Here is a 10,464-nt window from a genome sequence, read left to right as displayed (position 1 = left end):
GGGCCAACCTACTGCCCATTCTGGTCATCTTTCTGGGCAGGGTGGGCAACCCTACGTTCAGCAGGGTCAACCCACTGCTCAATCCATGCATCCTTCTGGGCAAGGGGGGCAGCCTGCTATACAGCAAGGCCAACCCGCTGCTCAGCCTATGCACCAAGGGGGGCAGCCCGCTATACAGCAAGGCCAGCCTTCCGCTCAGTCTGTGCATCCTGGGGGGCAGACGAGCCAACCTTCTATGCAACAAGGTCAACCCGCTGTCCGCCCTAATCATCCATCTGGACAAGCTGGCCAACCTCAGGGTCAACCAGCTGTTCAGCCGGCTCAGTCATCCGTTCCGCAAGGACAACCCTTGGTGGTCCACGGACAACCTGGCACCCAGCAAGTTCATCCTGCTGGCCAGCCAGGTCCATCTCAAATCCAACCAAGTCAACCTTCGGGCCAGATGATCCAAGCCCAGCCGGTTCAAGGACATTACCCTGGGCCTCAAACTCAAACGGGTTATCAAATGCAAGGTGGGCCACAGCCTCAACCTTCTTACCAGATGCAGCCTCCCTATCAGGCTCAGTATGGGACCCAACAACCATATGGCTACCAGCAACCCCAGGGGCAACCTCAGTTTGCTCCTTATCAAAATTATCAACAGCCACAGGTCACTCCTTACCAAAATTACCAATATGCTGCACCTGTGGGGCAAGTTGCTAATACATGGGGAGCTGGGGGGCAGACACAGGGACAGCCGTCCGCATATGGCCAGAATCCGTATGGAAAAAACCCCTACGGACAAGCTCCCTATGGGCTAGGTCCGTCGGGACAAAGTTCTTACGCACCAGGCCCTTTTGGGCCAGGTCCGTCCGGACAGAGTTCGTGGGGGCAACCACCATCTGGTTGGAACCCTAATGTCGCCTCGAATCCGCAGCCACAAATGTCCTTCAACCCTCAGTTACCATTCTTAGCGACGTTGGCACTGCCTAATGTGTCCAAGTTAACAAATGATCCTATTTTGCATAATCCGTATTGGCCACCGTTTCCGACCAAAATACCAGGTGATTGTCCAAAGTTTGACGGCAAAGCTGGTGAAGACCCTCAAGCCCATGTAATGACTTATCACCTTTGGTGTTCATCGAACTCATGGCTTGATGATTCTATCCGGCTTCGCCTCTTTCAGAGAACTCTCACTGGTTCAGCCGCTAAGTGGTACATCGAACTCAATCGCGGCATGTTTCAAGATTTCAACTCGTTGGCTATGGCCTTCTTGACTCATTTTCAGTTACCCATTCGGTACGAGACTGGGACACATCTCCTCACGTCTCTCAAACAGGATACGGCTACGCACATCTCTGATCATATACATGAATGGAGAAGGCGTCGTCGCTTGATTAAATTTTGGATTCCTGATCAACTCCTGATCGACTGGTTCACGACTTCCTTTGTCCCTAAGATTGCAAAAGACATCGCAATGGGAGCGTGTGTAACTGAGGAGCAAGAAATCACGCGAGCTCAGTACCTCGATTTAGTGTACTCTCAGTCGGGTACTTTGTATGATTATTTTCCAGATGCCCCGAGGCCTGGACAGCCCAAAGCTCCACCAAAGCCTTCTGTTGATGGAGTCATTGGTTCTGTGAATTCGTCATCAAAGAAATCAGCCGCGAACCCTGGGAAGCAGAAACAGAATGCCTCTAACGAAAAATGCTTCTCAGGGTCAATCAATTTCTGGGACTACCTCCGAGGTAAACGCCGTCCAGTCCACCGCGGCGGACAAATCCTCGAAAGGGAAAAAGAAAGGGAAAGCTAAAGATAAATCTGGACAGCCCAAGCAAGATCCCCCTAAGCCTCCTCCCGAGGAAGGAGCTAAACAGAAACCTAAGTATCCTTGTCTCATCTGCGATGAGGACTACTATACCAAGGATTGCCCAAGGCGGTCCGAGGTTAGTCGACTTTTGAAAGGTGCTCCGGGGCCTCCTGCTGTGCTAAAAGAGCCTTTCCCTTCCCAGCAGACCCAAATGGTGGCAGATCCCTCTCAATCCTCTTCCTCGTTCGGTTCTCAAGTGTTCATGGCTGGAACGATCCCCATCCATGTTTCAACTCGAGCGAAAGATTATCCATCTCAAGCCGGGAAAGAGCCAGAGGTTCCCTCCAGCGCTCCTCCATCCAGTTCTGGTCCCCTTCACATCGAACGGCCCAGCACTGAGACGATCCCCCGACCCCCTCCCAAAGGTGTACTCAGGAAGTCATCTTATAACCCCAATGCTCGTGCTGCCCAGCACTATAGCATTGTCGAGGACTTAGCACAGGCTCCGTCTGCTATGTCCGCGTTAGAAGTCCTCCAGAGCTGCCCCTCCCAGAGGAAGTCCTTGCTATCAGCCATTGGTGGCATCGACCCGGCAGATTCGGATTTAATTTCTTTTGATCTCGAGGGTTTCACGCAGAGGCTGCCTCACCAAGTGGCTTTCCTTATACAGGTCCTCATCAATGGCAAAACGATTCATCGTACAGTCATCGATGAGGGTGCCTCCACCTGCATCATGTCTGTTGCTTGCTGGAAGGCCATTGGTTCTCCTGCTCTGAGCCAGTCTCCTACAACCCTGGAAGCTTTCGATGGAAGAGAATCTTGTCCATATGGTATCCTCCCACGATTGCCTATCTCTTTAGAAGGGAAAACCGTAGAGGTAGAGGTTGAAGTTGTTGACACTAATCTCACTTACAACCTCCTCCTTGGACGAAGCTGGACATACGCCATGCAAGCCGTGGCTTCCTCCTTGTTTCGTGTCGTCCGCTTCCCTCATCAAGGAAGAATCGTCATGGTGGACCAACTGTACTTTTTCGCTTCTTCTTCTGAAGGTAATGTGCCGTTCGTGGAGCATACCTCCAAGTCATTAGTGAGTGTGGGTGCTGGACTGTTCAAAGATCCCTCATTGATGGGAGTCTTTCCCCTCCCACCTCCAAATCTCGCCCCTGTCAACATGATTTCAGTACGTTCTGATCCATGGGTTCTTCCTCCCTTGAATCAGGAAGACTCTTGGGGTGATATGATGCCGTTGAGTCCTGCCGAGCTCAACTACATCGAGATTGTCGCTGCATCGGCTCCCCCTCCTGAACCTGCTTTTTTAAGCAGTGTTCCTGATTCATACGATCATTTCCCTTGGCTGGGTGATGAGGCCACTTCGGATCCCCTGAAGGAAACATTTCCCTCCGACGAGGCCATCATAGAGACTATGTCTCTCGAAGAGCTCCCTTGGTTAGATCACCACCATCGTTCTTCGTTTCTCCCTCCACATTCGGAAATGGTCGCTTGTCTCGAGCGGTTTGCTTCATGTGTCCCATCTCCGCCCCTCCAAACACCTGTCCAGCTATACCAAGTGTCTTCGGAGGGCAATATGGGTAACATCACGCAAACCCAGCCTATCGACATCTCTGTCAAACCAGGGATTGTCGAGAATATTTTCATTGGAGTCACATGCACTCCTGAGGAAGTTCAACTCTATACCGCTTTATTTCGTGAATTCCGTGATGTCTTCGCATGGTCTTACGAGGAAATGCCCGGCATTGACCCTAGTATTGTGGTGCACGAAATACCTACTTATCCAAGCGCTAACCCTGTTCGTCAGCGCTTACGTCCACTGCACCCTCGAAAGGCTGCAGCCATCAAGGCCGAAGTCGAAAAGCTTCTTCGAGCTGGTTTCATCTATGCCATCCCCCTTACGGAGTGGGTGTCCAATATAGTCCCTGTGAATAAAAAGCAGGGCACTATCCGGGTCTGTGTTGACTACCGCGATATCAATCGTGCCTGTCCAAAAGATAACTTTCCTACGCCTTTCATTGATCAGCTTATTGATGACTGCGCAGGAAGTGAGATTTATTCGTTTATGGACGGCTTCTCTGGTTATAACCAGATCAACATAGCCCCTGCAGACCAGCATAAGACAGCTTTCATTTGTCCTTGGGGCACCTTCGCTTATAAGAAGCTTCCTTTCGGTCTCAAAAATGCCGGTGCCACTTTCCAGCGTGCGATGTCGTATGCTTTTCATGATATCCGACACATCGTACAGCCTTACCTGGATGACCTTCCAGCTCATTCAGCTAAACGTCAAGACCATCCATCTCATCTACGTGAAATTTTTCTCCGCTTTCGACACTACCATATTCGACTCAATCCGCATAAGTGTGTCTTCTGCGTAGAATCTGGCCGACTACTCGGGTTCATCGTCTCCCGGGAAGGCATCCGTCTAGATCCCCTCAAAGTCGAGGCCATTTTGAATCTTCCTCCCCCTGCCTCTTTGCAGCAATTGCAGAGCTTGCAGGGTAAAGCTAATTTTCTCAGACGATTCATTCCGAATTATGCCGAGGTGGCTAAGGGTTTCACACGGTTATTAAAGCGAGACACACCCTTTCGTTGGGATGCTATCGCCCAGGAATCTTTCGAGCGCCTTAAAGACCTTCTTGTCTCAGCTCCGCTCTTAAGACCTCCGAACTACCACCGTGATTACACTCTCTACCTAGCTGCCGCTGACACCACCATCGGCATGGTTCTTGTACAGGATGATGATGCCGGCACCGAGCACGTTATCTATTATCTTAGTCGCAACCTTCTGGATACGGAAACTCGCTACGCATATGTCGAGAAGTTGGCATTGGCAGCTGTCTGCGCCGTCCAACGATTCCGCCATTATATCCTGTTGCGCACAACGACCGTGATCTCTGACTGCAACCCCATGACCTACATTTTGTCGCGTCAACTGCTGGGGGGCAAATACTCGAAGTGGATTGTAATCCTCCAAGAGTTCGACTTGGAATTCACTGCGGCCAAGTCTAAGAAATCTCTGGTCTTTGCTGAACTGCTCTGTTCCTTACCATCTCACTCTGCACCATCTCGTTCGGAGGAGCATATCCCGGATGAAACATTGTTTCTCATCAGCACCCTCGACCCGTGGTACGGGGACATTATCGTATATTTGCAGACGTCTTCCTTCCGTCCAAACGTATCGAAAGATGCTCGACGGCGAATTCGTCACCAAGCTCAACCCTATCGCATCTTGGGCGATACCCTGTACCGCCTCGGCGTTGATTCTGTTCTCCGCCGATGTTTGACTCTCGAGGAGGCTGAGCGGGTGTTGAATGACTGCCACTCCGGCGCTTGTGGCGGCCATATGTCCGGATATGCTACCGCCCAGAAGATCCTCCGTGCTGGTTATTTCTGGCCTTCCATCTTCAAGGATTGCATCCTTGTTGTACGTGCATGTCATGAATGTCAGGTTTACCACCGGAAGATGCGTGCACCTGTTGCACCACTGCACCCTGTTGTCACCGTAGGTCCATTTGCCAAATGGGGCATCGATTATACATCCTGTAACCCTCGTTCGGCCGGGGGGCATGGGTACATCATCGTTGCTGTGGATTATTTCACCAAATGGGCCGAAGCGATGCCTACATTGAACGAAGACGGTTACACAGCGGCGCAGTTTTTATTCAATCATGTCGTTACTCGTTTCGGAGTCCCTCAGGCTATCGTCACGGATCACGGAAAGCATTTCCGTAATCACATGATGACGGAACTAACGACCCAACTAGGCTTGCGTCAAGATAGTTCGACACCGTACTATCCACAATCCAACGGACAAGTTGAGGCAGTGAACAAATTCTTGATCACTATGCTTCAACGCACCGTCAATACGCACAAGTATAATTGGCATCTGATGCTGTTCCCAGCCTTGTGGGCCTACCGGACTTCTGTGAAGGACGCCACCGGTTTCACTCTGTTTCAGTTGGTTTATGGACTGGAGGCCACCCTTCCTGTCAAATGTGAGATTCCTTCGTTGAAATTAGCTGACGAGTTGCTTCCCAACACCACTCCGGTGGAGGAACGGCTTCTTTACCTAGAACGGTTAGACGAGACTCGTCGTTTAGCTTCTCTGGCTATCGAAGCGCAAAAGAAGAGAGTCAAGGCTCACTTTGACCAGAACATTCATCCTCGTTCCTTCGTTGAGGGAGATCTAGTACTGCTCTACGATCAAGCTAAAGATAAGCTGGGGGCAGGAAAACTCGAATCCATGTGGCTAGGTCCCTATATCGTGAAAAGAGTTTTACAAAAGGGCGCATATGAGTTGATTGATTACGAAGGAAATCCTCTTGATAAGCCCCGCAACGGGCTGTATTTGAAGAAATATTATGCATGACTTCGTGCACTCAGTTTGTACATACGCGTGTTTAGTGTGTTTTGTGTGCATGATTTCATGTTTTGCTTTGGTGTGAAGGCGTGTTTGCCTCTTATTGTGTTTTCTCTTTCTTGTGCAGATGTCTAGTGCACCTTATGTTGGTTTCGCTGATGGCGCCTGCCGTAGTACTTGCAATTTGTCCTCTGCGGCATGGGCGATCTATGATCCTCACGGAGAGTTGCTAGATCTTCAAGGCGTCTGCCTCGGTCATACCACTAATAATGTGGCCGAATACAGTGCCGTAATTGAGCTACTAGCCGAAGCAGTTGATCTCGGCATTCGTGCAGTGATGGTAAACCTGGACTCCCAGCTTGTCGTTCATCAACTCAACGGGCGATATTCCGTCAGAGACCAACGTATCCTTAGGTTGTATCTACGTGTCAGATTGTTAGAAAGGAATTTTGACTATATCACATATCAACATATTCCGAGACGATTAAACACGTTGACTGATGCATTGGCAAATCATGTGTTAGACAGACATTTGCGAAATAGATAAACATCATACAAGAAAACATAGAAAGCATAATAGAGTAAAGCATATGTAGATAAGATATTTCCCAAGCATAGTTTGCATGCGTGCCGTGTGTGCTTTTAAGCTTGCATTTAAAAAATTAAAATATATGGGTCATGTGTTGTGCAATTCATACATAAGATTACATTTGTACTGAACATTTGCATAGCATAAACAAAACATTATCATATGTAGCAAGATCCATCCAAAAATCGGTATGTATATATATATATCGTGTGGCGCACTAAGGCGCTAAAAAATAAGTGTGTATGTCAAAAATAGAGTCACTGTCCTCAGTACACCCGAGACATATGTCTCTCAAAACATCAGTGGAAGTAAACCTAGGCATCTAGTGTGCAGGGTTATGCTCTCTGTAGCATACAGCTGCTCGTGCCACCCGCCTCAAAAGGCGGTGCATCCTGGGTGCCACCCCCACTGTGTGGATCTGGTGCTCTATAGGAACCTCCTCGACCCCCTGGTAATCCGGCACTCCCTCCAGCAAACCCTCAAGGTTGCGAGCCACAGTCTCCGACGTATCCACTCCTGGAGGAACTAAGGCCAGGGCTCCAGCTTCTGGCCCCTCTCTCCGTGCCATTGGGGCTAGGCCAACGGGTCTCACAGGTCCCACATCTGCATACGGTGACATTTATTAAGACATGTACATGAAAAACCAAAAACATCAAAAAATGTTAAAATGAGATCAAGTGACATACCTCCATCATCCCAATGCTCTCCTGCGGGCAGTGGCATGTCAGGATCGTTGCGGAAGTCCATGCCGGCATATGGCCAGTCCTCCACAATGACAACCTGGCGGTCCAGCCACTCTCTGAAGTACACTCCCCAAGATACTGGGCGACCACCACCTCCACGGGGCATGACACGGGCCCATCGACTGGCCCTCATCTCCCGAGGACCCCTAGGTGGATCCACAGCCATCGTCTGTAACTGTAAAGCTGGCACCCGCTCTAGCATGAGCGGAAGAAGAAGCAACCCATACACGAACTGCTTCGTCTCTCCACGGCGGCAGTTGCTTAGTTGCCTCTTCATGCTAATGGTCACAGCAGTCGCCCAGTCAAAGATGGTGGGCTGTAGGCACTCCAGAGCTAACAACAGTTGGTTCTTCGAGGCCTCATGATTGGCCAAGGAACCCGCTGCCCGTGTCACTAGGAAGAGTATCGTGTGGAGAGGCATGTCCCGCACCGTCGGGATACCAACCTTCCCGCTCCGTGTCTTTTCAGCTCCTGGGCATACTCTAGCCATCAGCTGGTCCAGAGTCTCACCGCTGGGTCGCTGCCCCTCCAGGATGGGCCTCTGGCCCCGGCGCGACAAACCAGTCAAAAAATAGATATCCGAGGCATCAAACTCGATATCTTGCCCGCGGATGGTGAATTTCCCGTCTATTGGGTTCCACGCTCTGATCAGGAACTCCAACAAGTCAGGTTGCGCCCTCAAGCGCGGAGTCAGGAAAAATTTCAGAAAACCGCATGCCCGCATTGCATTCCGGCATTCGGCGAGCGCATATGCGGCTATATCTTCATTATCATGGGCTCTCTCTTGCCACACGAAAGCCATGTTGCCCTGCAAAACCATGAAGAAACATTAGATCGCTGTTTGTGGAAAAATTTACGTTCATTTTATAAAAATTCATATTTTTCCGCGCCAGCGCGACTGTTTTAAAAACAGTCGCGCTGAAAATGGCGCCTCAGTTGTTTTTTCATTGGGTCAGCGCGGAAGCACACGGGTTTTCCGCGCTGACCCAAAAGCTGGTACGTGTAATATTAAATCGGTCAGCGCGGTCCCGAGCGGGAAACCCGCGCTGACCGAGAGCGCATCCATGCTCAAAAAATTTGCCCAATTGGGCAAATTCCACCATTAAAATCCTACCAAATATAATCAAAATGCAAGGCAGGGAGAGGGGAACCTACCTGGAAGAAGCTGTTCGAAGAATGGTGTCCGCACGGGCTGGAAATCGCTCCGTCAACTTTCTGGCTTCTCCACGTTCTTCACATCCCAAAATGGTAAAATGGTAAAAATGACTTTTCACCCCCCTATTTATAGTAAAAACTCATAAAATGACCATATTTTGGGTTTTTGTCATCTTTTTTACCATGGATTTAGCCCTAATCTCACTGAATGCGTGTTTTAATATGTTTTTTACACATATCGATCGGATTTATGCGGGTAGTGTTCCTGTGCAGGTTCGGATAACTAGCGTGGTCATAACGGTTCATCGTGTACTTGGTCTCCCAAAAAAATGTCGTCTTTAAGCTCTTTTCCGACATGAAACAAGAAAAGATGGCCGAGCTTCCTTTCAGCTCGTTAAAGGGAACGAGAGGCGGTCGTTTTAAGCTCTTTTTCCGACCGTGTAACTTAAAAAGATTGCCGAGTGTTTGTCGTTTCGCACTCGTTATTGGCTCTAAAACGACGTGTTTCCGACCGCTTTTTTACTTTTTCGGGTCGAAGGCACTATTTACGAAAAGTACTCCTCGATCGTAATGGTCGGGCGGTTCTTTCGAGCATTGTTTTATACTTTTTCGGGCTCGAGAGACACAACTGTACGAAAAAGGACCCCCCTGGAGTCTCCTTTTCCGTTGTCTTTTCAGACTCTCTAAACAAGAAAAGACGTCGATTTTTCCCTTTGTCAGGCTCGTTAAACACTTGATGACATCGGGCATTGTCGAAATGACGCTCTTCAAGCATATGTTATCCCCGTCAAGCTTGTCATCCAAAAATAACCGGGGTACCTACCAGAAATGGTGTGGAAAATGGAACTGCAATTGTTGCGTCGGCAGTATGTCGCTCTTGAACATGGCACTGGTCTGCGTTCGTGTCAGGTGGGAATTTCTCATTTTCTTTCACAAACTGACCTCCGTGGGTACGGGTTATCCTGTTTGACCTCTCATTTGCTCATTGCCATCGTCACCATACCCCTGCTCATTTGATGTCAAATACTGCCAAATCCACTGTCGTGCCGCCAATATGTTCAAGAGAAGTTGACCTCTGCAATAATACAACCTCCTCTGCTATCTCACACAAATCATCTTACCTCTGTCTCGTGTCGATGATGTGGGAAACATTATGGCCCACCTTCGATCAAGGTCACTTCCTGTCGACTTCAGCTCATTATCCAGGAAGGTGACTTAGAGACTCCCTTCAGGTGCCTTAGGGCCTGCATGCCTCAATGGCAGGTTCTTCATGTTCGATGCGAGGTTTTCATTATTGGCCTCCGATCGAATAATTATGTGGGTGTTCGACGCCAGCTCATTGATTCACACGCCGCAGATTGTACCTATAAGTACCTTGAGGACCATTGTCATTATTGGTGGTACCTCTCGCGTCTGTTAACGGTTTTTATCATTGACTGGTAATCAGACGATGTTCATGCATGTTCGACTTCAGCTCATGTATTCACATGCTTGGACTTGTACTTTGTTCGGGACGGGACGGAGCGCAAGACCCTGGATCTCTGTCTGTTATGGTCCAGGTTGCGATTTTGTGGATGATCATTACATGACTCATTGATGGATGGCTGCGCCCATACCTGAGTCTTCATGGATGGCTGCGACCATACCTTATCATTATTTTGGTCTCTTTAGCTGGGTGGCTGCGTCCATTCCACAAACCTTTTCGCATGTCTTTCGGATGGCTGCGCCCATGCCTAGACTGCATGTACTTGATTATCAGAGATATTCGGTCCTTCCTGGTGGTGTTCCAGTTCGGCAAGTTTTGTAAAGCATTTCA

This window comes from Pinus tabuliformis, chromosome 9 (genome assembly GCF_031772625.1).
Source record: "Pinus tabuliformis cultivar Carrire ecotype Pingquan chromosome 9, CPIR1, whole genome shotgun sequence".
NCBI lineage: Eukaryota > Viridiplantae > Streptophyta > Pinopsida > Pinales > Pinaceae > Pinus > Pinus tabuliformis.
This window is presented reverse-complemented; position numbering follows the sequence as displayed.